Below are 24,707 nucleotides of genomic sequence, written 5' to 3' on the forward strand. Positions count from 1 at the left end.
GTTTTTTTCTAATTTTGGGTCCAAAACACTAACCTCATCACACAGTCTACTCACTAATGCCTCTCGGTGCGCCAATTCCTGTCCAAAGCCCGGCTTCGTAAAGCCGAGCAATGAATGCGGGTTGTTTGGTGCCAGCGGCTGGATACGTCCCGCATTCGGTGCAGGGAAGGAGGTTTACCCGGGCCGAGATCCCACGCACCATCTCGGCACGGAGCCATCCCATGGCCCGATCTCGACCTGCCGGAATGCCTCAACAAAAAGTGGTCGCCATGACGACCCTTCCTATCGGGCTGCCCGCTCCGCCTAGCGGAGCATGGACGCGGCCGTTCCAAGCGAGGCACAGCGTGGATCGCGTACGGCGGTTCTTTCGAAACCGCCGTGGTTCGGATCCCCGCTGGTCCTCGCGGCACGCGAAGCTGCCCGACGCGCACCGAGGGCCCGATTCGGCTATAAGTCGTTCTAAACTCTAACCCGGTTACCGTCGATGCTTCACCTGGATGCTTACAAGCATACGCTACCCCTTTCTTGCTCATACCTCCAGCTGTTCCCATGCTCCTCGTCGTACCTTTTCTTACACACCTCGGTACACTCATTCCGCTCACCGACTTGGTCACACACCTGACCACCGAACACCTTGGCACACATTCGTCGCTCGCACACCTCACCAACACACCTCTTCGCACCCCCTCCTCGGTCACCTCCTCTGTGACAATCACAGGTGTGCTCTCACTCGCACACCCAACCACGTGCCTCACTACCAATTCCAGCGTGCATTCCCACTCACGCTCTACCATTCCAGGTGTGCATCCTTCCATTCCAGGTGTACATCCTCGCTCACCTGTCACAACTAACTCACGCTCCTTGTCACTCTCACTACTCTCACCTCCATTCTTGACAGCGCCCTCTTTCCTCATGCACCTGTCCGTTACACACCTTTCTCGCGCACACTCTTGCGCACATTCTCCCGTTACACCCTCTGTAACACTCACCACAGGCGTGCATTCTCCCTTACTCTTGACAGCATGCGCTTCCCCCATGCACCCGTCCGTTACACGCCTTTCTCGCGCATCCTCTTGCGCACACTTTTTCGTTACTTCCTCCGTAACACTCACCACACCGCGCTTCCCTGTGCTCCCTCGCACACGCGCTTCGACCAACTCGCTCCTGACGGCACACTCACTCCTCGGCGTGCACTTTTTCCTCACACACCCCATGGTCGGACATTCTCGCACACCTCTTTTTTCGCAAACCAGACCTGTCGCACACTTCACCAACGGCCTCTCACGAACACCCGGGTCCATCTCGACCCCCAAGCTTCTTAAATCCCCTGGCGCATCATACGCACGACCATATTGGTCACTACTTACACCGGGTCCTCTTCCTCTTCGCTTCTCCTCCATCACCTGCGAATCCCTCATCCGGTTAATGAGCACATCATCACGATCCGAACACAGACTTTGGACCAATTCTTTTACCTCCTCTTTTATCTCTTTCTTATCCTCTCTCCGTCGCTTCTTAATTTCGCTCACCCCTTCTTCCACTTCTTCTAATTTCTGTTTCACCTCCTTCATCTCCTCGTGCGCCCCTTTAAGTTCTTCCTCTAACTCCACTTTATTTTTTTCTATGTGCTCCCGCACCTCCCGCTCTTTAACCTCCATCACCTCTACCACCTTGTTCATTTTCCTCGTCAGGTCCTCATGTACCGTCTGACACTCTTTTTTAATTACCCACTACGTCCTTTTTCATCTCCTTCTGTGTCGATTTTAAACCCTCTATTACTGCTGTGTTCTTCTTTACCTGTCCCCCAACTCATTTTGTCCCACTGTCAGTTGTTCTACTCCCAGCGTCAACTCCTCTATACCACCTTGCAATTTTACAGTCCCCTTTCTCACCTCCTTCTCCATGCGCTCCTTACAGTGCCTCACCTCCTCGCGCACTCCTCCGACCTCCTCACTCACACCTCTTCTGATCTCCTCTCCCATCACTTGCATCTCCTGCCCAGATGCCACCCTCATCTGCTCCATTTCCTCCCTGTGAGCATCCAGTTTGGTTTCTACCCCCATTCTGACCCCCTCTATCTGCTGCCCCATTTGTTTAACTTCCCTTTCCGCTTGGTCCCTCATGTCCCTCAATTTGCCTTCCATACTGTTTTCTAACCACATTTCCAAGCTGGCCTCCAAAGCCAGTCGCCGACTGGGCATCCTCCGTCGTGCGAAGTCCTTCCTCGGCACACCTGAGCTCCTCACCACATACAAGGCTTTCATCCGCAGCTCAATGGAATACTGTTCTCCCCTATGGGCCGGTGCTCCTGCCTCACACCTAGCTCGGCTTCACGCTGTTGAAACCAAAGCTTTCAGAATTATTGGAATCTCCCGCGATGAAGCTATCTCTGAGGGCCTTTCACTCACTCACCGCAGGCAGGTAGGTGGTCTTTCTGTCTTCTACCGACTCCTCTCCGGCCTTGCACCCCCAGCTCTCTCTGTGCTCTGTCCCCCAAATATTCCTACAGGTCGCACAAGATCTGCCAGCAACCCTCTGATGGTTAAACTGCCGAAATCTCGGCTCTCCGCTCACCTTCACTCTTTCATTCCTCTTTTCTCCCGCCTCTGGAACAAACTCCCTCACTCCCTTCAATCCCACTCCTCCCTCCAGGTCTTTAAAACAGCTGTTCACCACCATCTCTTATCTTCCCCCATCCAAAACCTTGATCTTTTCTACCCCCGCTAATTCACCCCAGATCCACCTTGTTTGAAATTCCAACTTCTTTCCTGGAAGTCCTGGCAGTGTCCATATGTTTTATACCTCTCCCACTGCCCCCTTCCCACGCCCCCCCCCTCCCCCCAAAGCCCTCGCCCTCTCTCAGATCTCTCGATGTCTCCATGTCTCTCGGTCCCTGCTCTCAAATGTTGTGTTTGTGTCCTTCCCCCTCTCTCCCCATCTTGTCTACCGCTCCCTATGTTATATGTTTTATGTGTCGGTTTGTCTTTCTGTGTGATTAATGTTCGCTCTTTCACGAGCCTCGATATTGTATACAAAAAAAAAAAAAAAAAAAAAAAAAAAAAAAAAAAAAAAAAAAAAAAAAAAAAAAAAAAAAAAAAAAAAAAAAAAAAAAAAAAAAAAAAAAAAAAAAAAAAAAAAAAAAAAAAAAAAAAAAAAAAAAAAAAAAAAAAAAAAAAAAAAAAAAAAAAAAAAAAAAAAAAAAAAAAAACCCCTCTAACCCCTTTTTTTGCATCCCTTCCATTTGATTCTCTTGAGCGGCCATTCTGTTTTCTACCCCCATTAACCCCTCCTGTATTTCCCCTAATCTATTGTCTAATCCCTCTATTCTACTCCCTAACCCTCCGATCTGGGCCCCCATCCTTTGTTCTAACCGTTGGCTATTGGCCCCCATGTCCTCCCTCAATTTCTCGCTATTGGACCCCATTTCGCCCCCCATGACCCCCAATTCGTCCCTCATTGCCCCCATACTGTTTTTCATTTCTTCATTATTCTTGTCCATAAGGGCCTTCATTTGCATTAAAAAAAGGTTCAAATCCACCGGTGGCGCTACGACGGTCGCGGGCGCGGTCGCCGTGGCCATGTGCGAGGCGCCATTTTGCGCGCCCGTAACCTCGTGCGCGACGACGCTATTTTGCGAGCCTGCCACCCTCACTGCTTCGCTCTCCTCTTGTCCCTCAATTTGGTCCTGGATCGAACCTGCCTCACTCTCCTCTACCGGAACCCAGCCGTCTTGATCTGCCATAGCGCGACTTTCAAAATTCGGGTTTTTATTTTTGTAAAACACAATCAAATTTCGCCGTTATAATTTCGAGCGCGTGAAACGCGCTCCGGGTCCAATCTCACTCCTCGACACCAATTGTTACAGTACTAACACAATTGGTGTCCAAAATTTGGGCCTAACAAATTTAGTCCCAGGTCCGAATCCAACTCCTGACAACCAATTGTTACGGACACGACTTATTAGGATGTTATGATGGGCCGAGCGGAATGGCCGCCGTGTTCGCACAGTTTACCCGATTACACTCGAACGTTGGCCGAATCGCGCTATGCTAAATCAATGAAGGAAAGGACACAACGGCTGGGATTAAGGCAACGACACAAGGGGTACAGTTCTCAAGACCTCCGGAGGAGGATATAATATTGGTTATGCAGAACGGTTAGATTACACGGCAAGAGGTAAAGCACAGCAAGATGGGCACTTAGACACAGTCTTATCTTATTCCCGACAGACCACAGACAAACGGGACAAGACTGACTTACACGGGGATTGATGGCAGGGGAGGGCAGGCAGTCGATAGCTCAAGGTGCACCTTGGCTCAGGGGCAGAATCGACCCGGTCCGGTCCAGAGAGGCGGGGAGGTATTTCTCAGCGCTAGGAGGTGGCGTCCTTTCTTCTCCAAGCTGAGGCGCATCTGACGTCACCTCCGTCTTCCTGCGCATGTCCAGCGGGGAGTGACACGCCCTCGGCTCGTTAGCTCCGCCCCAGATGGAATCGGTCCGCCGCTTCTTATTGGGTGCGGGGGGTTACCGGGCTCCGCCCTTGACGAGGAGCTGACAGTGAGCCCCTGCGTGGTAACCCCGTCGGAGCACATGTTCAATGGCGGCTAACCAAGCCGGAGTGAGGACGCACACTCCCCGCGCCGCCGCCGCGCCGCTGTTGTTGTTGTTGTTGGTGTTGTTGTTCCTAAATGAATGAGGAAGAGATGCGGGGAGGTATTGGGAGGTCCTAAACTTACTAACGGTGCCATACAATCACATTCTGGTGCAACGAAGAGTCAGAATTAATGGAAACGAATCCTTAACTGACATAGACTAAGAATAACTAGCAAGATGTCCTATAGTTGTCTACGTGAGATGCGGTGAACCTGGGCACGACATTTAATGGGGGAAAAAGGGGAAGGTCGCGGCTACAGAGTGTTGTTTACAGACAATGGGACTAGGGAATGGGGGATTGGGGATAGTTGGGGAGTATTGGGGAAATAGGGGAATATTTACAAGCGGATATGGATGGAGGCCAAATCCCATATCCGCAACAATATATATATATATATATATATATATATATATATATATATATATATATATATATATATATATATATATATATATATATATATATACATAGGACAGCACACACATTGGTGAAACACCAGGATGACAGTTTATATCTGGAGTGAGATTTAAACACAGATGAGACAGCTTAGAGGCGAGTGTGCATAACTCGAGGCCACCCTGTCACCTCCCTATATATGTTTGTATGTTTGCTGCTCTGTAACGGCCACTATAATCCCACCCTGTGGGGTTGGCCGGAGGAAGCTTGGCCCAAGTCTTTCACGAACCGGCTGACCAGGCCTGACAATCGCCGAGTTAGGGCAGGAATTTGGAATTTTGCCATGGTGCCGGCAATACTCGCCCACTCTTTGCGAAGGACACCATGGGATCTTTAACGTCCACCAGCCCATGCTGGCAGATGGGACTCTCAGTTTAATGTCCATCCGAGGGACATTGATGAATCACCCTGCCTGTGAAACACCAAACTGACAGTTTATAGTTGGGTCTGGACTCGAACCCTGGATAAGCAACTTAAAGGCGAGTGTGCGTACCTCTAGGCCATCCTGTCATATATATGTGTGTATGTATATATATATATATATACAATGCATTCAGAAAGTATTCAGACCCCTTCACTTTTTTCACATTTTGTTATGTTGCAGCCTTATGCTGAAATCGTTTAAATCCATTTTTTCCCTCATCAATCTACACTCAATACCCAATAATGACAAAGAGAAAACAGGATATTAGAAAGTTTTGCAAATTTTTAATAATAATAATAATAATAATTCATTTATTTTGTATAGCGCTTTTCCAGAAGCCCAAAGGCGCTTTGACAGAGTGGAAAACATAATGCATAACAATACATGAAAACAACAATTGCAAAAAGACAAGAATCAAGAAAACAAACAGCAGCGATATACGGCATATATATAAGACAAGAATCAAAAAGACAAGACAAGAATCAATAGGGAAATATTTAAAGCAAAAGGAGGGAGAAGGAGAAGAGATAGTCAGGGGTTAAATGCTGTGGGTTGAATGTTGAATGCAGCGTTGAACAGGTGGGTCTTTAGTGATGTTTTGAATGTGGTGAGTGAGGAGGAGTCTCTGATGGTGTGAGGTAGTGAGTTCCAGAGGGTGGGAGCAGCGATGGAGAAGGCCCTGTCCCCCCAGGATCTGAATTTGGTCCGGATGGAGGGGGTCAGGAGGTTGGTACCAGCAGAGCGGAGGTTGCGGGTGGGAGTGTGTCTGGAGAGGAGGTCAGCCAGGTAGGATGGGGCCAGGTTATGGAGGGCTTTGTATGTCAAGAGGAGGATTTTGTACTGGATTCTCTGGGGGATGGGGAGCCAGTGAAGCTTGTAAAGGACGGGGGTGATGTGGTCACGGGTCCGGGAATGAGTGAGTAGACGGGCACATTGCCAGACGGGCTTTTAAAAAGAAAAAACTGAAATATCACATTGCCATAAGTATTCAGACCCTTAACTCAGTACTTAGTTGAAGCACCTTTGGCAGCGATTACTGTCTCGAGTCTTCTTGGGTATGACGCGAATAGCTTTGCACACCTGGATTTGGGGATTTTCTGCCATTCTCTCAAGCTCTGTCAGGTTGGATGGGGACCGTCGGTGGACAGCTATTTTCAGGTCGCTCCCGAGATGTTCGATTGGGTTCAGGTCAGGGCTCTGGCTGGGCCACTCAAGGATCTTCACAGAGTTGTCCGTAAGCCACTCCTGCGTTGTCCTGGCTGTGTGCTAAGGGTCATTGTCCTGTTGGAAGGTGAACCTTCGGCCCAGTCTGAGGTCCTGAGTGCTCTGTTTCAGGTTTTCATTAAGGATATCTCTGTACTTTACTCCGTTCATTGTTCCCTCAACCCTGACCAGTCCCCCTGTCCCTGCTGCTGAAAAACACCCCCACAGCATGATGCTGCCACCACTATGCCTCACCATTGGGATGGTATTGGGCAGGTGATGAGCGGTGCCTGGTTTCCTCCAGACATGACGCTTAGAATTGAGGCCAAACAGTTCAAACTTGGTTTCATCAGACCACAGAATCTTGTTTCTCACAGTCTGAGAGTCCTTTAGGTTGTTGTTTGCAAACTCCAAGCGGGCTTTAATGAGTCCTTCACGAAGGAGAGGCTTCCGTCTGGCCACTCTGCATAAAGCCCAGATCGGTGGAGTGTTGCAGTGATGGTTGTCCTTCTGGAAGTTTCTCCCATCTCCACACAGGATCTGTGGAGCTAGGCCAAAGCGACCATCGGGTTCTTGGTCACCTCTCTTACCAAGGCCCCTCTCCCCCGATTGCTCAGTTTGGCCGGGCGGCCAGATCTAGGGAGAGTCCTGGTTGTTCCAAACTTCCTCCATTTAAGAATTATGGAGGCCACTGTGCTCTTGGGAACCTTCAATGCAGCAGAATTTTTTTTTGTAGGATTCCCCAGATCTGTGCCTCGACACAATCCTGTCTCTGAGCTCAGCAGGCAGTTCCTTCGACCTCGTGGCTTGGTTTTTGCTCTGATATGCATTGTCAGCTGTGAGACCTTATATAGACAGGTGTGTGCCTTTCCAAATAATATCCAATCAATTGAATTTACCACAGGTGGACTCCAATCAAGGTGGAGAAACATCTCAAAGATGATCAAGAGAAATGGGAGGCACCTGAGCTAAGTTTCAAGTGTCATAGCAAAGGGTCTGAATACTTATGTCAATGTGATGTTTCAGTTTTTTATTTTTAATAAATTTGCAAAACTTTCTAAAATCCTGTTTTCTCTTTGTCATTATGGGGTATTGAGGGTAGATTGATGATGGAGAAATTGAATTTAAACGATTTCAGCATGAGGCTGCAAAATAACAAAATCTGAAAAAAGTGAACGGATCTGAATACTTTCTGAATGCACTGTATGGACATATATATATATATATATATATACATATATATACATATATATATATATACATATATATACATATATACATATATATACATATATATATACATACATATATACAGACTTGGCATTAAATATGGAATATTTTTTTGTGGGGGGTGAACTTACTTTTCAAGATGTCTTAGAACCAAAAGTTCATTGGAATTATGTTGAAACTATTCTAGATTTTGTTAATGTGCCCTTTAAAAGAAACAAAAACCACATTTGACATTTCGAAACAAATAAATTGATCCTTGAAAGTGATGTAAACTGATATTGAACTCAATTCATGGACAGTACTGTGTTAAACTTCTGTACGTTTTCCAGTATTATCTCTTTATTTTGCACATTAGCCACATTTTTTTTTAACAAAAACAAAAGTGAAATTACGACTGGGATTACGGACAGTAAAATTACAGTTCAGTACTTCGTGTAACCCCCACGAGCATTCAGGAGAGCACGTACACTTTGCGGCATGCTGTTCATGAGATTTGCTAAGGTTTGGACAGGAATCGCTTGCCATGCAGTGACAATAGCCTGCTGAAATTCACGCACAGAGGCAGGCTGCTGGTCCAAGTGGTCGATTTGACGCGTTCATTCTGCCCACAAGTTCTCTATCGGATTCATATCCGGATACATGCCAGGCCACTCCATATTCTCTACACCACGGTCAGCAAGAAAGTGTTGGATTATGCGAGCATGATGAGGCCGTGCATTGTCATCTTGGAAGACAAAGTTTCCTCGAAAGGCTGCACGAGCAAATGGAAGCAATGTTTCTTCCAGAATGGCCCTGTACTTGAACTGGTTCAGGTTTCCATTCAGAACAACCAGGTCAGTTTTTCCCCCTGCATGAAAAGCAGCCCAAATGGTCACCCCACCACTTCCAGCTTGGACTCTTGGCACAATACAATCTTTATTGTAGGCTTCATGCACTTGTCTGCGCACTCGGACGCGGCCGTCTTGACGATAGACCAGAAATCTAGACTCGTCACTGAAGATCACGTGATTCCTGTGTCCTGGCTGCCATTGACAGTGCTCTCTGGCCCACTGCAATCGGCGCTGGTGGTGTTGTCTAGTCAGGCGTGGCTTTCTCAGGGGACGCCTGGCACGATAGCCAGCTTGAACCAGTCGTTGGTTGACTAGCCTTCTGGATACAGGCACATTTGTCAGTTGCTGCCACTCAGCCCTAAGCCGATTAGCTGACTTGGTACGGCCATTGCGGACTAACCGGTGCAGCTGGCGATCATCCCCCCTTGTGGTTCTGCGGGGACGTCCTGGCCTCGGTATTGGAATAGGGACACCCCTCTGAGCATTTCCTTTCAGGATCTTTGACACCTGACCTTGAGTGATGCCATACTGCCGAGCAATAGCACGTTGTTTCATGCCATAATTTCGCAAAGCCACCACTCCATGAGAAACAGCATTGTCGAGTTGACGGACCATCTCCAGAGGAAGCGGCAATAACTTTTGGAGACGTGCAGCAGTTGTTTTCCACTAATACAGAACGCAACAACCCTTGTATACCCGACTGTGAAGCCAATCATCAAATGCACCTGTCCGTACATTTTGCCATGCCACCTGTGATATAATCCTGTTGTTGACTTCTTGCTGCGACAGACAATCAGTGACATGATTCTTTTCACAAATAAATCACCAAAGTGTAAAAGAAACTCACCAGATTGATATACTGGGTTAAGAAAGTAAACCCAAGTCAAGAAAAAAAAATATTCCATATTAAATGCCAAGTCTGTATATATATTGTTGCGGTTTTGAGAACCCCTCAATTGTAAATACTTGTAAATAATTCTTGTAAATAATTCTCTTCATTTAATAAGGTCGCACCCATAGTTAGTCCACAAGCAACACGTAGGACACCATAAGACTTTAGTTATTTCCTTAATATGTGTTTCAGATAAGGCTGTGTTCCCAATAGTTGAATCTGCGTTGTATTAATTAAATAAGATAGGTCCTTTTCAATTCCATTCATTTTGCGGCTTGACTCTCTCCAAATTGCCCCCTTTGGCAGAAACAACATCAAGTAGGCGTTTCTTATAACTGTCTACCAGTCTCTGACATTGACTGGGAGAAATTTTTGCCCACTCCTCCATGCAGAATTCTTTCAGCTGTGCGATGTTTGAGGGGGTTGTTGCATGCACAGCTCGTTTCAAATCCCCCCACAACATCTCGATGGGATTTAGATCCGGGCTTTGACTTGGCCATTCCAGAACCCTCCATTTCTTTCTTTTCAGCCATTCCTTGGTGGATTTACTGGTATGTTTAGGGTCATTGTCATGTTGCAAGGTCCACCTTTGGTTGAGCTTCAACACTCCGACAGATGACCTCACATTATCCTCAAGCACACTCTGGTACAATGAAGAATTCATAGTGGATTCTATGATGGTGAGCTGCCCAGGCCCTTATGCAGCAAACTGCCCCAAACCATAATATTTCCACCACCATGCTTTACAGTTGGTATCAGGTTCTTGTAGGCAAATTCTGTCTTCTGGTACTGTGGCCAAATAGCTCTACCTTTGACTCATCTCTCCAGAGCACATTGTTCCAGAAGTGCTGGTCTTTGCCTTAGTGTTCATTGGCAAACTTTAGTCTTGCCCTGATGTTCTTTCTGGACAGCAACGGTTTCCTCCTGGCACACCTCCCATGTACATCAAATTTGTGCAGCCTCTTTCTAATGGTAGACTCGTGCACTTTAACATCAACAGTGGCAAGAGCTACCTGGAGGTTCCGTGATGACATTCTGGGGTTCTTAGAGACTTCTTTCAGCATCTTGCGGTCTGCTCTCGGGCTGAACTTGCTGGGGCGGCCTGGCCTGAACAAGTTGGCAGTTCTTTGGAATCTTCTCCACTTGTAGATGATCTTCCGGACAGTTGAATGATTGATTTCAAATTGTTTGGAGATCTTTTTAAATCCCTTCCCAGACTCGTAGGCATCTATAACCTTCTTTCTGAAGGCCTCAGAGAGCTCTTTTGATCTAGGCATGGTGACGCCGCACACTTCAACAACAAAGAGCAAACCAAACGAAATGTCTGAGGTTTAAATAAGACAGGTTCCTCCAAGATCCTCTCTAACGATGTTCTAATCATTTGCACCTGAGCTGGTGCACCTGATTCTAATTTTAGGTACTTGAAGTAGTGATAAATGTCGGGGTGTACTTACTTTTTACACATGCAAAATTTGCATTTATGTTTATTTAAATTATACAATGGACTACAAAATGTAAATGTTTCATGATATTTGTTATATTATATCACCTTTATCTATCAATATTGTTGAAATGAAGATCAAATAGCTGTATGTTGAAATATGTTGAAAAAGTCAAAACTTTACATGGGGTGTACTTACTTTTTCACGTGACTGTATATACATATACATATACATAAATACAATATATATCCATAGTATATATTTGCCGGATTTCAGTGAACAATTGTATCAGTAAAACTATTTTAGTGACTCAATTTCCATGAATAATATCTGTTTTATGTAGCCTCATAAAGTAAAATTTTAAATTAAACATCAAGTAAGACCTGATGTTGGTGATACTATGGTGCAAACGAGACAACAGGTTGCAGCAATTTGTTCAGCAGCATTGCAAAACAGTGCCATTACCATCGCTGCAATTATGATAAAAGTGGCACAAGATCAAGCAGCAATTATGGGATGTTGTTTGGTGGGAAAAACCAAGAAATGTCACAAAAGTACACCCTCCTGATGAGGAAGCAAAAGGATCCTGTTGTTTAAGGGCATAACCGAGCCAGGTTCAACCTATGTGGCTGTAGTATGCCCCAACCAGACCTCAGTAGGCGTGCACTTCCCATGAGGGTCACAGCAAACACTGTGCAAACAATGTAAAGCATCAGAAATAGCTCTTCTAGGTTTGTACAATACAGTGTGTGCTATGCACACACACATTTGCTTTGGAAATGATATTTCAACAGCTAGATACATGTGGGCATTCTTCAAACCTGGGAATCTGTCAAAATTACGACATTCAATTTGTTCTTGGAATGAGATAATTACTACAGTATACGATAGTTTTAAGATGTGCCCAAAATTGTAACGCTACATTAAAAAAACCACACACACACATACACACACACACACACACACACACACACACACACACACATATATATATATATATATATATATATTGTTGCGGTTTTAGAACCCACACATTTGTAAATAATAATCACTTGTAAATATGACAGTAAAGGTTAAAGGTCGCACCCCTAGTTAGTCCACAGCAACACGTAGGCCACCTTAGAAATTGCAGTTATTTCCTTATTATGTGTTAGTTAAGGCCGTGTTCCCAATCGTTGAATCTGCGTTGCATCAATCAAATAAGGAGTTGGCCCTTTTGTCCATTTTGCCAATCTCTTTCTCCCAATTCTATTACGCGCCTTGCCAGCAGCGTTCGTGCCTCAGCGCTCGCTCAAGCACCGCCCATGACCATGCGGTCGGCTCGAGGAAGAAGGGGGCGGAGCGCCAAGGACAAGGTGTGGCCCTGTCAACCAGCCATCAAAGGCGGAGCCGGTAAGCCCCTACCAGCCAACCAGGGCTGAGGTGAGCTCACTGGCGGGCGTGGTTTCGAAGCGCGCGGAGTGATCTGAAAGCGCGTTATATAAGCGCGAGCGGCAAGCCCTTTTACGGACTGCGCAGGGGACCGTCGTTATTGAAGGACTGGAGGATATACACGCTTTGCAAATGGACTCCTTTCGAAAGAACTGCGTACAACGGACTCGTTGGGAGAGAGGGCTGATAACGAACTTGTGGGTGTAGGCGCGTATTGAAAGGACTGGTCCAAGAGCGCACATTTGCGAAGGACTTCCCCCCCGCCATATGTAAGGTCTGGTCACGTGCCAACGATACGCAGAGCTGCCTGCCAGGTTTTGCCTGCGGAACCGGAGCCTGGATCATCTACCTGGACCTTCCACACTACCCACTACAATCCCATGGGTGTGTGTACGTTTCTCTGGGGTGTTAAGTTAAGACTGTATAGTTTGCCTGCCCTGTGTCCTGCTTCTTCTTCTTCTTCCTGTACATTCTTTCCTTTCCTCTCCTTCTTTATTGTAAATAAATCACCTTGTTATTTCTTGGTTTTTCTCTAATCCGATCGCCTCCGTCCTTTCTTTCCATTGAGTACCTGTGGCACGATTTCGGAACCGCTATAATCAGGTTAGTCTTTGTTAATGGCCTGAGTCGCGGCTCGCTTCGCTCGGCGTGTCCACTAATGCTGCGGCTCGGGTGGGAGTTATCTCCTTGCTTTACAGCCCGTGGTAGTACTTAGGCACTAAGACTAATTCAGGTTATAACCCTACTTACCACTGACCGGAAGGAACGTTATAACTTCCCGAGAACTCGGGATGGCCAGCTTAAAAGACAAGGGGATTAACCCCCCCCCCCCCCCGCCTTGATAAGGGGAGAGCCAACCCCCGAATCCGCAACAATATATATATATATATATATATATATATATATATATATATATATATATATAACACAGTTTGTGTGTGTGTGTGTGTGTGTGTGTGTGTGTGTGTGTAATGCTACCGATAGACTCCGAAACGGAGAGGCTCACGTGCTTGATATTTGGCATAGACATGGCCATTGAGCCTGGGACGAACATGGCCGAGACCATATTTGACGAGATCCATATTTTTTATTCATATTTACCTCAGCGCATTTCAGCGAAGTACCCGCTAATCTCAGCCAGTGCCAGAGCAGCTCGCTGATTCGCTCAGAGCGATCACGTGATGTTCCATCCCGTCACACGTCACACGTTTGCACGTAATTTAGGGCGAAAAGTGATTGCGTTTTTTCACCTTTATGCGATCGTGTTTTGTGTCGATTTTGTGCGATATGAATGAAATTTTAATTCATATTTCGTGTTTACGAATTCGAATACGAAGGATTTCCCCTTTCCCCTTTCGATTTCGAATACGAGCTTGAGTCGAGAGGGCGAATGTACGGGTTGGGAATGTATGGGTCTCCCTTCCCCCGCCCGGCAATGCCGGGTACTGGAGGGCGTGGGTCACAGGATCGGTGAGTCTCCAAAATCCGCTTCGTGCTCTTGCGAAGATGCAGGACGATGTCGCGATTGTTGTGCTGCTCTCCGACCATGAGAACTGCAACGTCATTGTTGACTGGCCCTCCCCTTCCCTCCCCCTTCCCTCCCCCTTCCCCCTCCCCCGTCTGTCCTCCGCCTCCCTTCCCCCTCCGCCCTCCCCCTCCCTCCCCCCTCCACCCTACCCCTTCCCCTTCTCCCCTCCCCCCTCCCCCTACTCCTCCCCCCTCCCCCTACTCCTCCCCCCTCCCCCTCCCCCCTCCCCCTACTCCTCCCCCCTCCCCCTCCCTTTTCCCCTCCCCCCTCTCCTTTCCCCCTCCCCCTCCCCCCTCTCCCCCTCCCCCCTCCCCCTCCCCCCTCCCCACCCTCCCCCCCTATATATATATATATACCCCAATGCTATTCCAGCCAAAGAAAGCTGCATAAAACAACCATCAAGTACTGCACAAGTAAGGCCTTTGCTGTTTCAAACTCTACCTGGGTTCCACAGCAGCTGCAGATATTCACAAGTAGCACATAGATGAGAAACCCAATGGTACACACCCCGTCAGCGTTTAGAAAGTAGAAACCATCATGGCATCCGTCATCCCCTAGAACTCGATATATATATTTTTTCATTCCAAACAGCATAACTCCAATCACAGATTAAATAGCGTTAATATAAAAAATAAACTTTTAACAACATTCGTGACATAAACAAATATTTTAATCCTGATGGGAAGTTCCATATGGTTGGGTGAATACAATTACGAATTCAAAATCGTAATATCAATTTCAATCATCAATTGATACTTCAACAAAACGATTAACACGATTAACGTTTAACGATTTAACATTACGATTGAATGACGGTTTTATTGGGATATTATTAAACCCGCGTATTGCCGTAATCTGTCCACTTCCGCATTCGCGGCAGGTTCATAATTCTCATCAAAATCGAAACAGTATTTGGAGAATTTAAATAAAAGCCACATCACTGTTCATATCAGTAAATATTATTCCATTGTGTGGAAAAATTGGAAAATTGGAAAAACAATACAGCCTATTTTACTCCCAAGGGGTCCCAGGAATACCCACCCAAAATATCGTTGCGATCGGTTCAGCCGTTTTTGCGGTACCTTCGAAGGGACAGATGGACATTTGGTGAATTATAGTAAGATAATTGCAAAAACAATTCAAACAGCACACACACACACACACACACACACACACACACACACACACACACACACACACACACACACACACACACACACACATAGTCACGTGAAAAAGTAAGTACACCCCATGTAAAGTTTTGACTTTTTCAACATATTTCAACATACAGCTATTTGATCTTCATTTCAACAATATTGATAGATAAAGGTGATATAATATAACAAATATCATGAAACATTTACATTTTGTAGTCCATTGTATAATTTAAATAAACACAAATGCAAATTTCACATGTGGAAAAAGTAAGTACACCCTTGGGTCTAATAGGTAGTATTGCCCCCTTTGGCAGAAACAACCTCAAGTAGGCGTTTCTTATAACTGTCTACCAGTCTCTGACATCGACTGGGAGAAATTTTTGCCAACTCCTCCATGCAGAATTCTTTCAGCTGTGCGATGTTTGAGGGGTTTCTTGCATGCACAGCTTGTTTCAAATCCCCCCACAACATCTCGATGGGATTTAGATCCGGGCTTTGACTTGGCCATTCCAGAACCCTCCATTTCTTTCTTTTCAGCCATTCCTTGGTGGATTTACTGGTATGTTTTGGGTCATTGTCATGTTGCAAGGGCCACCTTCGGTTGAGCTTCAACTTTCCGACAGATGGCCTCGAATTATCCTCAAGCACCCTCTGGTACAATGAAGAATTCAAAGTGGATTATATGATGGTGAGCTGCCCAGGCCCTGATGCAGCAAAGCTGCCCCAAACCATAATATTTCCACCAACATGCGTTACAGTTGGTATGAGGTTCTTGTGGTCAAATGCTGTCTTTGGTTTTCGCCAAACATGTCTTCTGGTACTGTGGCCAAATAGCTCTACCTTGATTCATCTGTCCAGAGCACATTGTTCCAGAAGTGCTGGTCTTTGCCTCAGTGTTCATTGGCAAACTTTAGTCTTGCCCTGATGTTCTTTCTGGACAGCAAAGGTTTCCTCCTGGCACACCTCCCATGTAAATTAAATTTGTGCAGTCTCTTTCTCATGGTAGACTCGTGCACTTTGACATCAACAGTGGCAAGAGCTCCCTGTAGGTCCCGTGATGACATTCTGGGGTCCTTCGAGACTTCTTTCAGCATCTTGCGGTCTGCTCTCAGGCTGAACTTGCTGGGGCGGCCTGGCCTGAACAAGTTGGCAGTTGTTTGGAATCTTCTCCACGTGTGGATGATCTTCCGGACAGTCGAATGATTGATTTCAAATTGTTTGGAGATCTTTTTAAATCCCTTCCCAGACTCGTAAGCATCTATAACCTTCTTTCTGAAGGCCTCAGAGAGCTATTTTGATCTCGGCATGGTGACGCCGCAGACTTCAACAACAAAGAGCAAACCAAACTAAATGTCTGAGGTTTAAATAAGACAGGTTCCTCCAAGATCCTCTCTGAAGATGTTCTAATCATTTGCACCTGAGCTGGTGCACCTGATTCAAATTTTAGGTATTTGAAGTAGTGATAAATGTTGGGGTGTACTTACTTTTTCCACAGGTGAAATTTGCATTTATGTTTATTTAAATGATACAATGGACTACAAAATGTAAATGTTTCATGATATTCGTTTTATTATATCACCTTTATCTTTCAATATTGGTGAAATGAAGATAAAATAGCTGTATGTTGAAATATGTTGAAAAAGTCAAAACTTTACATGGGGTGTACTTACTTTTTCACGTGACTGTATATGTATGTATATATATATATATATATGTATTTTACATACATATATGAATGTTTGTGTGTATATATATATCTACATACGTACAAGAAATATCCCTCATCCCAGTATGATTAGAAAAGATGCATCGCTTCACCAAATTTATTATTTATATTCACAAGAGGGTACAGTAGCCGAGATTAATAGACAGACTGAAAGACAAATATGCACACTCAGATGAACATGAGGGTAAGAGCTTGGCTCATCTGAAGTTTAACCTTCAATCCAAATCCCAAATGAAGTATTCTAAACAGCTTTTGGTACTGAAATTCCCAACCAACCAGATCCTTTCCCTGCTATAAGCCCACCAGCACAGGAAACCAAGCAGGAATCAGGCGATGACAGCTCGGCACTCCTCACCTCCTCAACCCCTCGAAAGACCGAAAATTCACCAAGTAGGCTGGGTGTGCGGACAGCACCAATGATAAATCCCCTTCGGGTCACAGGCTCATGGCGATGGCGATGGCGCACACACGTCTGTTGAGATGCGGTGACAAAGGGCGCCGTCCGAATGGCAGCGCGACGCAGCTTCGTGCTCGGGAGGGGATGAACTGAAGGCTCCGTTCATGAAAGCCACGTTTGCTCCGCCCTTCAATCCCCAAGCAGGAAACCCATGTGTTTTGACGCTTGTACAATGGTAGGAAATTGGGGATTAAATCACATCGTTGGTAGAAATCACAATTCTAAAAATCCAACATGTATATGTATATATGTATGTATATATGTATATATATATATATATATATATATATATATATATATATATATATATATATATATATATATATATATATACATACACACACACACAGACACACACACACACACACACACACACACACACACACACACACACACACCTGATTGAGTCTTCAGTTGAAGTCCTGATAGCATCATCATGTTTTTACCCATCAACCTCGATTTAAGGTCGAAGTCAGTCAAATTGTCCAATTTGACGAGGTGAAATTGATAAGGAGTAACTAAATGATGTATGTGTGTGTGTATGTATATATATATATATATATATATATATATATATATATATATATATATATATATATATATATATATATATATATATTCCAGTAATCTCTGTGTGTATGTTTGTATGTTTGTATGTTTGTATGTTTGTATGTTTGTATGTTTGTATGTTTGTATGTTTGTATGTTTGTATGTCTGTATGTCTGTGACCGCTGTTTCTCGACAACCACGGGTCCGATATACTTGAAACTTGCCAGGTATATTGCTGGGGACCCGAGGATGTGCCTTTTCAAGGTTTCATATTAATCGGAGAAGTAGTTACCGAGCTATGTCCAAAAAACGATTCAACCAATCAGAGAGCAGCGAGCTATCACGTGTGCCGAACGTGGCGAACAGACTCTGCCTCGGACGGCACATTTGAGAGCGTATTCATTTATTTCACGTTGGAAAACTATGTTGCCGTTAAACTATGTTTTAAAACTAATTAAAACGAATTTGCGATTCATCGTAACTGCGATTTGCGACCTTCCGGACAGTGAAGACTGCACTTCCGGCAGCCAATCACAGAACGCGTTATTGCGTAGGCGTGGCCGATGTGAGAGCGAGCCGAGCCGAGCGCGTGCGCCATTACGGTTCGTAATTCGATTTCTTCCGGAGAAAATAATAATTTCTCGATTTCTTATGCGCATTATTTCTCCCAATTCAGTCAGAGCGAAGGGCGGAAGCGAAGAGCGTTGTTTTTTTTGTTTACGGGCGTACGGGCGTACGGGCGGGGTAGAGCGTACGGGTAGCGTTATTTTTTTTTTTTGGCAAGGAACGGGCACCCACGTACGGGCATGCCCTAGTATATATATATTTAATAGTGAGTGAAGTCCCGAGTTGAGTCAGAATTTTTCACACTAGTCCCACGCAGGAATTTAATTCCTCTTTATTAAAAAAACTAAATATATATATATATATATGCAATGTGTATAAAAAAAAAGGTAATCCGAATTCAAGGGGTTAATATGCAAAGGTTATTTATTTTGACAATTTACATGTGGTTTACTAATGAAGAGGAGATCGTCATCTTTCCATTGATACCTTCCATGCATCATTGCTGTCACACATGACCGAGTACATGTTCATTGAAAATGACAAGTTCAAATCGCATTTTTTGAAGTTTCTTTCAAAGATATATAGATATATTTTTCAAATACCATGTATATATATATATATATATATATATATTTATATATATATATTGTTACAGACGCGGGTTTTAGATGTTATATTGACCGAGCGGTGGTGTATTTAACCGCGTCCGAACAGTTACTCCCCGATTAAAACCCGATTCCACCCGACGTTGACCAGATCGCCCCACAGATATTCAATCGGGAAATCTCTAAAGCGACCGAAAGAGAATGAAAAAGAAGAAGAAGAAGAATACGGAGGAAGAACAGATTTTATTATACACACACAAGCAATGGATGGAAGAAGCAGTAACACAGCGAATCGTTAACTTACACTATTCATTTCTACTTAGCCCCAAGACAAACGAGCAGGACAGGACGTTCACACTTACACAGGGGATAATGCAGGCAGGTAAGGCTTGAGATGGATTGCTTGAGAGGGAGGCAAGGTCGGGAGGCCGCAGTTCACAATTCCTCGCGGTTTTGGCGGGAAACCCTCCGTCGTGTCTCCACTGCGGTAGACGTTACGCGCTGGTTCGGCACACCTGCTCCTCTTCTTGGGGTGGGGCCGTCTCCCTCCTTTCAGTGCGTCTCTCCAAAGCTGGTCTCCTTGCCGAGCACCTCTCCTCTTTTGCTCGGAGCGTTTCGCATCTCACCGCTCCTTTTTGGTGCAGCCTCTTTGCTCCTCTCCCAGGGTCATCTCTTAAAGCAGTCCCTTACAGTCGCTTTTATCACCTCCAGCGAAATCAAGCCGCCGGCTCCGAGGGCACGCCTACCGGGTCGCTCACCGCAGTGTTGATTGGCTGTTAGGGCCGGTTCACTCCTTCCCTCTTATGATGAGGTGGAGACACGCCTTTCTTCCCCAACCCTACCTCGTGGCCAATGGTGGTTTGAAGAAAACCGGCCAAAATGCGGAAGGCAATTGGAAGGGAGGTTTTGGGGAAATTGGAAGGGCCTACGCTTATTTTGTTTGATACAATGCAAAGTCAATTTAGTGGGAAACACATACTTAGCCTACATGGAATAAGGAAATACACTATTTAAAAGATATATCGTGACCTGCGTGTAAGTTTCATGGAATTAACTAGGACGCCGACTGCGACCATTATTTACATTAACAGGGTGTTACCGTACTTTTGTAACGTTCACATTGTAACGTTTCCACATTCGTTACACGGCACCCTCCTTTCTTCAGGCCCGTACTCGGGCCTATTAAACTTAACTTAGTGTGACACGTAGGTGTAATTCCCTCTACAATTAACCTGATCCTGAGTGTGACAATCTTAAAACACAAATAAGTATGTCCCCCTATTGCATTGCATCCTGTCTAACAGACTCAAGCCCACAGCTAACCGAATTACGGAATTATTCTCAAACTATACATTTACGGTGGGGAGCATTATTTACAATGACGTGATTTCTTATTTACAACGCAACCCAGGACCTGTGTTTTTTTTTTCTTTTTTTTTTCTTTTTAGGGAACAAGAGAAAGAAATTCCTGTTGGGAGGGAGGAGACAGCACGCATTGCATCGATGCACCAGTACCAATGCCACCAAAGCACCCAAAAGCACCAAACACCACAAAGCACCACAAAGCACCCAAAAGCACCATCCAGTCACCATGGTTCATAATAAACACAACAAAACAACTGGTGGTGGTCTTCTCCTTCTCTGCTGGGCCGATGTTCTTCCCGACGTCTTCTGGCTTCATGCGGCCTAGTTGGAAATAATAAAAAGCACAACTTGTGTCCATTTTTATTTAGGGCCTCAGGGGCCAACTAAGGGTGGTCCACCTGTTTGGCATAGGTGCCACCTTACCGAGGTCCGCAAGCAAGATTCCCTGGCCACTATGGCCGGTCTCCAACAGAGGTGCCCTGCCCCAGAACCTGGGGTCCATCAAGCGGTACTTGGCCGCAGAACAGCGGTCCATAAAGTGGTACATCAACGCAATGCATGCTGGTTCTGGGAATCTCGGGCGCACAATGGCCACCTCACGCACGCTCCCATCGGCACCCAATGGCGCACAGGTCATGTGGGAGACAAAAGAAAGACAATTGAGCGAGGGGTAAGGTCACAAGGGTACACGTCAATAAGGCAATGCAAGGTGAAATGCGTACGGAGGGCGAAGTGAGAAAGCTCGTCCCTACCGTACGTCACCCCCCTGTCACCTACCCTACCCTTACCCCATATGTACAAAAATCTACCCATTTACAAATTCGTCACTACTGTCACGTCTTCCCCATATTTCCCCTATACCAAATTCGTCTCCACAATCCCTTTACTTCAAAATTTGCCATCACCAATTCATCATCAATCCTCATAAGGAGGGAGAGATGGAATTACGCACAATGTCACACCCACGTCATGATGCGTCTCACAATCCAAACATTTGCATCATAAAAAATAATCAAAACATGGCATGGTGTGGAGTACCTGTCACCTCAGGTGAGTGGATGCAGATGGTGCGAGGAGATCCTTCATCCCAACTATTTTCTAAATGACTTTAACACACTTTACACTACCCGGGGTCTCTCCCTGCCAATCCATTGGCCAATTTACACTATGGGTTCTAATAACCAATTCCCATTGACCAACTGTGGTGCTTCTCAATTTGGGGTCTCACTCCCCCGATTCATCTCCCGGTGCTCTAGCACAATTTCTGGGCTGCGACGTGTACCTCTCCCAGCAGGTCTACCCACCTGCACACCTCCACCACTGTAGTTGCCACCCGAGCTTACCTAGCTCCTCACCCTAACCTAACTAACTGGGGACAGCCCCTCTCCTGGCTCTGTCACCCCATGGTGCCCTCTGGCACTGGGCTACCCGGGTCCGTCCTCCGGATCCTCGGGCCCCATCCACAACAACTACTACCGGCTCCCAGAGCCCACCTGCGGCCTCACCTGGCCGACATCCTCACAGTGGTGGAGTGCCCAAACCAACTACACACACTAACAGGCTACACGCCCAGCCATTTCCACAACACCAATGCACCCATCCACATACCATTCTGTCACCCGCACCACAGATGCCAATATCCAACCACAATTTACCTGTACCCTCTACCTAACACTTACACTACCCGCCCCGGGTATCCGTGATGGGGGTCCACTCTTCCCCCATTCACACCTTCGCACCATCCACTCCACTCCACAATTTCCACCATTCTCACTCCACGACCATCCATTCCACTACTCCAGATATTCCACACTACCATTTATTCCACACAGCCACATACACTTGTTGTTGCACACCTGTGCCCTCACACCTGGTGCCACCTGCACCCTCCTTTCTTCCTGGACCATTTGGTCAACACAACACGCAATCACCACTACTCCCTCATACACTGCTCCACACACCTGTTCAGTTGCACACCTGTGCAATCACACCTGTTCCATTCTCACCTGTTCAATCCTCACACACACGGCATCATCTCAGCTAACTACTCCCCTCTGAAACTTGCGCTTCCCAGTCGTCCCTTTAAACTATTGCGCTCCCACGTCATTATAATCCACACTAATCTACCTGCGTCCCCACTACAGGTATCAGTCACTAACTAAACTTAACGTTACCTAATGTCATCTTCGCTAGGGCCCTATCAATATCCTAACCCACCCGGGCTAGTTTTCACTGCCATACACCCCATAAGCTATTGCGCATTTGCCCCACTCTGTGAGGGATGGTGGATTTGCCATCCCACCACATCGGGGGTCTCTCCACTATCAATTTTGTTCGTCCAAATTCCAACCAATTCAAAAATTTTCCATTTACTGCCAATTCTATTCACTTTTCTAAATTTCGGATCAAAACACTATCACTATCACGATCACCATCATCACAGTCCGCTATATCCTAGCCTCGGTGCGTCATGACATCATTAAACTCGGCTTCGTAAAGCCGAGCAATGAATTCGGGTGGTTTGGTTGCCTGCAGGTTGAATCCGTCCGGCTTTCGGTTCAAGGGAGGTGGTTTGGTTGGACCGAGGCTCCACGCACCACCTCGGCGCGGCACCTTGCGGTCCCGGGCCCGATGGCTCAATCTCCCCCGGTCGGAACCCCGTCCCCACGAGGGGGCACCGTTCCGCCTCCTCCCACTCGCCCTTGAACCGGACCGGTCGCCTCGCCCGGCAAAGCCCGGACTCGACCGTGCGGGGCGGGGCCAAGCCCGAATCGGCAACGACGCTTCGAAGAGAAGCGACGCAGCATCGATCCGCGCCGGGCCTCGCACCCAACCAAGCACCCCCTCGCACCGAGTGCTCGCATCGGCTATCCGTCCCTCTAACCACTAAACCGGTTACCATCGGTGCTTTACTTGCATGCTTACAAGCATACGCTACCCCTTTCACCCTCACAAAACCTGGCGTTCCAACGCCGTCCGTACATTCCACCAACGCTCTCCCTGTTACACACCACACCTCTCGCGCACACTTTGGTGCACACCTCTCCTCCGTAACACTCACCATGGGCGTGCACTCTTGCATCCACCCACTAACGCGCTCACATGGGCTCTCCCACACCCGCGCCATGACCAACTCAGGTGTGCTTCCTCGCACACGTTCCACCACCACCTTACTCTCCGTGTCACACTTCGTACACCCCGACGTGCATTCTCGCTCGCACTCGGTTTCACACTCGCGGCTCCGATGTGCCCTCTCGCACCTGCGCCATCACCAACTCACTATTCGTGTCACACTCCGTACACCCCGACGTGCATTCTCGCTCGCACTCGGTTTCACACTCGCGCTCCGATGTGCCCTCTTGCACCTGCGCCATCACCAACTCACTATTCGTGTCACACTCCGTACACCCCGACGTGCATTCTCGCTCGCACACGGTTTCACACTCGCGCTCCGATGTGCCCTCTCGCACCTGCGCCATCACCAACTCACTATTCGTGTCACTCTCCGTACACCCCGACGTGCATTCTCGCTCGCACTCGGTTTCACACTCGCGCTCCGATGTGCCCTCTCGCAACCTGCGCCATCACCAACTCACTATTCGTGTCGCTCTCCGTACACCCCGACGTGCATTCTCGCTCGCACTCGGTTTCACACTCGCGCTCCGATGTGCCCTCTCGCACCTGCGCCATCACCAACTCACTATTCGTGTCACACTCCGTACACCCCGACGTGCATTCTCGCTCGCACTCGGTTTCACTCCCACACTTTATAACACACCCACTCGCCGACGCACACTTTTTCCTCCCACGCGTGCCATTTCCACTCACACGGGACCCTTCACCAATGCCCGGATGCTTCCTCGATCCCAAGCGCGCGAAAATTCTTTTGTCGCTAAACATCCTCCTGCAAAATCTACCCGCACAATATACAGCACGACTCACCTGGGGGATCCTTTTCTCCACGCGAACCTGCAAACTTCCATTCGGGTTAAGCACAGCATCGTGATGTGAGCAGGGACTTTGTACATAATCCATTTCTCCCTGCAATTCCCGGGCTACCTCCGTCATCTCTTCAATTTTAATTCCCAGCACTGCTTTTTCTTTATTCACCTCGGCGACCGTTGGCTTTAATAAAACACCCTCCTCTACCTCAGCGGTCGCCGGCTTTTCCAAACCCCGTGTCGCGATTTC

At 46.7% G+C, this 24,707-nt stretch overlaps 1 protein-coding gene across 8 annotated transcripts in view; it reads right to left on the minus strand.

The window, feature by feature from the left end:
* The window catches only part of LOC137436716 (FERM domain-containing protein 4A), a 293,806-nt gene that overhangs the window by 228,798 nt on the left and 40,301 nt on the right, over positions 1–24,707 (minus strand). The window contains exon 1 of one of the 8 annotated variants that reach the window (XM_078786711.1): positions 17,329–17,554. The exons of 6 other annotated variants lie outside the window; for them this stretch is intronic. The gene's annotated coding sequence lies outside the window, so the exon portion shown is untranslated. Of the gene's footprint in view, positions 1–17,328; positions 17,555–24,707 lie in introns of those variants that run through there. One more of the 8 variants, XM_068130730.2, reaches the window with a different exon arrangement.

Source organism: Myxine glutinosa, chromosome 11, assembly GCF_964187855.1.
Source record: "Myxine glutinosa chromosome 11, kmMyxGlut1.1, whole genome shotgun sequence".
NCBI lineage: Eukaryota > Metazoa > Chordata > Myxini > Myxiniformes > Myxinidae > Myxine > Myxine glutinosa.